Source organism: Physeter macrocephalus, chromosome 12 (assembly GCF_002837175.3).
Source record: "Physeter macrocephalus isolate SW-GA chromosome 12, ASM283717v5, whole genome shotgun sequence".
Lineage (NCBI taxonomy): Eukaryota > Metazoa > Chordata > Mammalia > Artiodactyla > Physeteridae > Physeter > Physeter macrocephalus.
This window is the reverse complement of record NC_041225.1, coordinates 59,856,272-59,863,339: the sequence shown is the minus strand read 5'-3', so window position 1 is coordinate 59,863,339 and position 7,068 is coordinate 59,856,272.

Below are 7,068 nucleotides of genomic sequence, written 5' to 3'. Positions count from 1 at the left end.
CAGGCCTTGGCTTTGGAGAGCCACTGCACATCCCTCAGCCTGGCCCTGGCCCTGGGCCCCTGGCCTCATCAGCCCAGGCTCCCCTGCTCAGCGACCCCTTCAGCCTGCTTGCTCTCCAGCCGCCTCCCCATCCCACGTACAGACTGTGCTGCTTCCCACATCCGTGCCTTTGCTCAGGCCATTCCCTGGGCCTGGAGTTCCCTTCCCATCTCTCCACTTCTCAGTTTCACCATCCTTCCTGGCCCAGGACTTGTCCCACCTCCCAGCAGCCTGCCCTGAGTGCCCCACCCCATGCTGGCCTCTCCTCCCCACTCTGCGGTCCCTCCACGGCCAGGTGCCTGTCACTTTCCGGAGACCGACACCTCCGCACTCAGCCCCACACAAACACACAAGCTGGGGGAGCTGGGGGAGGAGGGCCGGGGCCACAGGATGATGGATGAGGCTGCAGTGGCTCCCTTCCCTGCTGCGGCTGTGGTCAGGAGATCTCCCCTCGAAGAAGCCTGATATTTTCCAGGAATTTCCTGAGGGGAGGAGACCAAGCATTCTGGAATGAGAGCCAGCTGTGGGGTTGAGGTCTGGGGATGGGGAGGAGGGCGCTCCGGGCTTCCTGTCTGAGTCAGCGACCATCCCCAGGTAATTTATGGGCTGAGTCAGGGCCGGGGTGGAGGTGGGGAGGCTCGGGGGGGTGCCTTCTAGGAAGTCTGTCAAGGGGAGAGCAGCCAGACTGGCTGGAAGTGAGGCTGGCCGGGTCCAGCCCAGACCCTCCTCACCCCCCCAGCGCTTGCTCTCCTGCCTGGAGACTAGAGAGGCCACGGCCAAGAGAGGGAGGGAACTGCCGGGGGATGGGCGCAAGGCAGCAGAAACAGGAAGCCTCTGGCAGGCCCCGGGGGCTCATGAAGACAGAGGGGGCACGGCTGGCAGGGAGCGGGCCTGAGCAGGCCTCAGGGCTAAGCTGGAGGTGAGGAGAGCTCCAACACCGGTGAGGTTCCGGCACCCCGGCCTGAGAGCTGCCGATTCTTCCTTCCTTCCTTGCCCGACCCCTTTCCCAGCAGACCCGGCTTGTGCTGAAAAGCGGTTCTGGCTTCTGATCCCCCTTCTACCGTGGACCTGCTGGGCCACGCGGGCTCAGGGGCCTCCTCCTCTCTGAGCCTCAAGTCCTCACTTAGGCAAGATGGCCGAGCTCCTCCGAGCCCTGATATGGGGCTACTCAGCTACAGCCAGGGAGTCCAGTCCAATAGCGGTGGCTTGGAAAACAAGGCTAAGCAAAAGCAAGCCTGGGAGAGCTGCCCTCTGAGGCCCGCTGCAGGGCTCGGCCTTGAAGAGCGGTGGGGCTGGGGGTAGGAAGGCCAGCGGGGAGAGGCTGAGCCTGGTCACTGTCACCTCCAGATTGGAGGAGCTGCAGGGGATGCAGGGCAGGGTGTGTCATCACACACAGGTACACACCCACACCCCCCCGAGTCCCAGGAAAAACCCGTTTCTGCCCACATCACCCAACATGGAGGCTTGGGTCCCACAGAAAGATGAGTCCTGATTTAAGCTCCTAGGAGGAGCTCCCTCCTGCTGACAGTGTGGTGGAAGCGTCCCTCAGGGCGAAGGGGCCCAGCTTTCCCATGTCATTCATGCACAGCTATCGGTTGCAGAATCATCCCACAGCAGATTCCAAGCAGGGCACTGCAGTCTTGGGGCTCCACAGCCCTGGTCTCAGCATCTTGGAGAGGCCCCTGGATTGCTGAGTTTCTTGCTTTGGCTCATGGCTCAAAGTCCTCGGGCCGGAGAGGAGTCCCTTTGAGGATGGTAGATTTCATAAACCCTGAATTAGGACGTAAGATCTGAAGAAGAATTTGGGGCATTGTGATATTTTGTAAAGATATAAAAGGAATCTCATTTGTCCAGGACTGTTTTTCTTGGTAAGACCAGCCGAGATGCAATCACATCTGGACAGGAGGGTCCTGAACACACGTCGGGGTCAGTGGCAGAGCCCCCATCACCACCCAGCTTTGCTCCCTGGCTGCTCTGTGGAGCAGGGGTACCACGTAGAAGGGTGTTGAAATTATCTGGGCAAGAAATGCCAGAAGAGAAATGGTGAGAGGTGGCTGGGGTCTGGAATATGTTGGAATGCAGCTGACAGGATTCTTGATGGACTGAACATGGAGTCTAAGAGAAAAGATTCCAGGACAATTCCAAGGTTTTGGCCCGAGCAGCTGAAGGCATGGAGTTGCCACGAACTCGAATAGAGAATGAGTTTTGTTGAACATTTAATAAATTTCTTTAATGGTCAAAAATCCAGAAATCAGGAACGGCTGGAACCAAGCAGGCCATCTGTGGGGTCCCCACTGCCCGCAGGGACCTCTGGCTCATCACACCACCCACCGCAGCCCTAGGGGGTCCCAAGGGGCCCTGGTAGAGAAAGAAGGAGGCTCACCTTCCTGCCTCGGGGCAGGGGAGGGGCAGCAGCCTGAAGGGGCTTGGCCTCCCTGAGTCCCCTGGGCTGACACAGGAGACCCGGTGGCCAGGCAGCGGGTGGTATTAGGACAGGATGGGAGGTGTGTGGGCCTCTGTCTGCAGAGACCCACCTCTGGCTCAGAGACGCCCTTTCTCCTCAAACCCGGTGTGCTGTTTCCAGAGCCTTCTGCAGGAGGTGTCCACAGGAGCTGAGGATGGCTCCTTTGATTCTCCCGGCCACAAACCCCTGCAGGCCCGGCTGACAGAGGCGTGCCTGTGCATCCAGGACAAGCAAGCACCTGGGGACTCCCGGCCAGAGAGCCTGTGAGGTTGGCTTTGTGTGGCTCTCAGGTTGCCCGTGGCCAGGTCCCCCGGCCAGCAGAAGCCCTTTTGGCTGCCAAAGCTCCTGAACTTAGGTTACCTGAGGAAGCAGACTTGTAGCCCATCTGTTTGTCATTGCTTCCCCTGCCTTGGGCCTGCTTGACCTGGGGGCCAAATTCCCTGTCCCCCCATATCTGCCGAGATGAGGGACAGGAAGCCAGCTCTGTGCAAAGAGCCGGGAGGACCACACTTTGTGAAGATACGGCTTCCAGGGCTCCTCTCCAGACCTGCAAGGTCTGTGTCTCTGGGGGAGAGGCCTTGAACCCTGAGTATTTACAGAGTTCCCCTGGTGATCTGATGGGGGTCAGGAGCCGCTTGCTCCCCATACTACATGGAGAGACACCAAACTCAGAGACTCAAAGCTGTGACCTTCAGGACAGGTGGCAGGTGGCATTAGGAGGGGTGTCCTGGTTGCCTGAGCACAAGAGAACCCTGGATCTTTGAGGGGTCTCAAGGGGGAACTGGCAGAGTTTGAGCCAGAGAGGATAAAGCCCCAGAGAGGCCTTGCAGAGGCATCCAGCGCCCGGAATAGGGGTCAGGGAGACTCGGCTTCTCAGGGCACGAGAGACTGAGGCACATCGCTCGGAACCCAGCTCCTTCTCTGAAGAGCGGAATCCTTGTTGCCAGCTCAGCTATATGAATGGCTCTTGATGTTTCCTGTGCCCCAGGCTGGGAGGGAGGATATAGGAGGCTGGAACTAGGGCTAGGGTCGGCCCGGGACAGGGGTAAGTGGGACCCCCTTTGGCCTTCATGGGATGAGCTGGCTGCCATGACCTGCTCCTCCTCCCCGTAAACTCTTAACCCTGATCTGGAGAAAGGCGATCTCCAAGGGCGGGGACTTGCCCAGCCAGAAATACATTAAATAAAGACATGTGCTCTGCCCAGATTTTACCTCATCGGGATCCCAGAGCATAAGACAAACGGCCCCATGTCTGGCTGGGAGGTGTACTTCATTCTCTCAGGTGAGCCCACAACCTGGGGGTGAGTTTGGGAGAAGGGAGGAGGATGGTTTGGACCACATGGATCATGCAGACTTGGGGGCTGGGTGGGCCCTGGATCTTGGCGCAAGGCTCAGTGCCAAGACCTCCAGAAACGCCCAGCCCTCCCTGGGGCCTGCTCAGGGATGGAGACAAAACCTAGCACCCTTTAACTGAGGGAGTTTATTCCTGAGATTTGTCCTAGGGGCATACACATATGTGTAAAGACTTAGCTATAGGGTTGCTCTTTACTGTTATTTATAAGCCTGAAAATTTGAAAACAACCTAAATATCCAATAAGAGGGGATTGTTTAATAAATGATGAACCATCCAGAACATAAAACACAATGCAGCCTTTAAAAGACGACGCTGTAGAAGAACGTAGAAATAAGCCTAAAGGATAGTGAGCAGGAAAATAAAAAGCTGATAAATATAGACAATAATGTGATTTAGAAAATTTGTCATTTCATTAAGAATGGTGGAAGGATATACACCAAAACATTGACAGGTTGTAAGATAAGGAGTAATTTTACATTTCTTCTTTTTCCCTTGTTTTTTTTTTTTTTGCGGTACGCAGGCCTCTCACTGTTGTGGCCTCTCCCGTTGCGGAGCACAGGCTCCGGATGCGCAGGCTCAGCGGCCATGGCTCACGGGCCCAGCCGCTCCGCGGCATGTGGGATCCTCCCAAACCGGGACACGAACCCGTGTCCCCCACATCGGCAGGCGGACTCCCAACCACTGCGCCACCAGGGAAGCCCCTTTTTCCCTTGTTTCGATTTTGATTTTGGTTATCTGAATTTGTATCTTTTTCTAGAATTGCCATGCATTTATTTATACACAGAGTACGAAAATGATTTAAAAATTATTATCCGTGTTATTATTTTACAAACCAGAACTTCCAAGATTTGGCTCAGGAAGGAGAATTTCCAGGCAGGAGGGCCAGCTGGATCAAACAGCCCTAACTCTCTCTTCCTCTGCTGACTCTCCCTCTTGGGGCACTTTCTTCATTGCCACTGCCTCTCCCTGCTTGCCCCTCAGGATGCCACTGTCCTTTCCATTCTCAGAACCAAGCATAGCTAGAAACCCAGTCTTTGGCTTCTTTAAGCAGAACACAGCTAAGAAACCTGTGATGATTATACTAGGTAGAGTTAATAAGCCCTACAGGGAGACAATAGGAACAGAAACACAGCACCCAGAAGAACTATAAAACTAACCAGGCTTCCTTCAGTGAGGGTTCAGGCTCCCTCCAGAGACACCCAGGTCCTGCCCATCCTCTGTGAAGATCCATGAGGGGACAGGCTGCACACCCAGTCCTCTGTCTCATCTTAATCTTTAGCATCTTCTTCCCAGGTTCACTTTCCACTTTGAAAAACCCATTCTTCCTCAGGTACTGGCTCTTGAGAATGACCTCCCTTCTCAGGAGGGACCCATCATGATATATTGGGAGAGGGCACTAGACTTCAGTCCAGCCTCCTGATAAAAATATCGCAGGGCACCACTAAACCACAGCACTCATTGCAGAGGACATATACCTTACAAGCATCAAAAGACTCTTGGGGGGCTTCCTTGGTGGCGCAGTGGTTGAGAGCCCGCCTGCCGATGCAGGGGACACGGGTTCGTGCCCCGGTGTGGGAAAATCCCACATGCTGCGGAGCGGCTGGGCCCGTGAGCCATGGCCTCTGAGCCTGCGCGTCCGGAGCTTGTGCTCCGCAATGGGAGAGGCCACAACAGTGAGAGGCCCGCGTACCGCAAAAAAGAAAAAAAAAAACTCTTGGGACTCAAGAAACTTCCAGACCTGAAGGGTAAATGCATGCTTGATATCCCCAAGCCTTTGTTAACACCACTCCATCCACATTCTGCCCCAGTGAAGCTGTGATAGGTAATCAGTGAATTATTTTTCTCCATCAAAAAAACTAATAGCATTTAGCTGGAGAGGGTGTGGAGAAAAGGGAACCCACCTACACCGTTAGTGGGAATGTAAGTTGGTGCAGCCACCGCGGAAAACAGTATGGAGGTTCCTCAGAAAACTAAAAATAGAATTACCATATGAACCAGCAATACAACTCCTGGGCATGTACTCGGATGAAATTATAATTAAAAAAGATACATGCACCCCTATGTTCATAGCAGCACTATTCACAGTAGCAAAGACATGGAAACAACCTAAATGTCCATCAACAGAGGAATGGATAAAGAAGATGTGGTACATATATACAATGGAATATTACTCAGCCATAAAAAAGAACGAAATAATGCCATTTGCAGCAACATGGATGCAACTAGAGATTATCAAACTAAGTGAAGTAAGTCAGAAAGAGAAAGACAGATACCATATGGTATCACTTATATGTGGAATCTAAATTATGGCACATGGGCTTCCCTGGTGGCGCAGTTGTTGAGAGCCCGTCTGCCAATGTAGGGGACACGGGTTCGTGCCCCGGTCCGGGAAGATCTCACATGCCGCGGAGCGGCTGGGCCCGTGAGCCATGGCCGCTGAGCCTGCGCGTCCGGAGCCTGTGCTCTGCAACGGGAGAGGCCACAACAGTGAGAGGCCTGCGTACTGAAAAAAAAAACAAAATAAAATATGGCACAAATGAACATATCTACAAAACAGAAATAAACTCACAGACATAGAGATCAGACTTGTGGTTGCCAAGGGGGAGCGGGGAGGGAGCAAGATGGACTGGGAGCTTGGGGTTAGTAGATGCAAACCATCCATTTAGAATGGATAAACAACAAGGTCCTACTGTATAGCACAGGGAACTATGTTCAATATCCTGTGATAAACCATAAAGGCAAAGAATATTAAAAAAAAGAATGTGTATATGTGTATAACTGAGTCACTTTGTTGTACAGCAGAGATTGGCACAGCATTGTAAATCAACTATACTTCAATAAAAAAAAAAATGTGGCCAAAAAAACTAATAGGGACTTCCCTGGTGGTGCAGTGGTTAAGAATCCGCCTGCCAATGCAGGGGACACGGGTTTGATCCCTGATCTGGGAAGATCCCACATGCTGCAGAGCAACTAAGCCTGTGCGCTTCAACTACTGAGCTTGCAAGCCACAACTACTGAGCCCACGTGCCACAACTACTGAAGCCTGCACGCCTAAAGCCCGCGCTCCGCAACAGAAGCAGCCACTGCAATGAGAAGCCTGCGCACCGCAATGAAGGGTAGCCCCCACTCGCCACAATTAGAGAAAAGCCCACGCGCAGCAACGAAGACCCAACACAGCCAAAAACAAACAAACAAACAAAAAAACCAATAG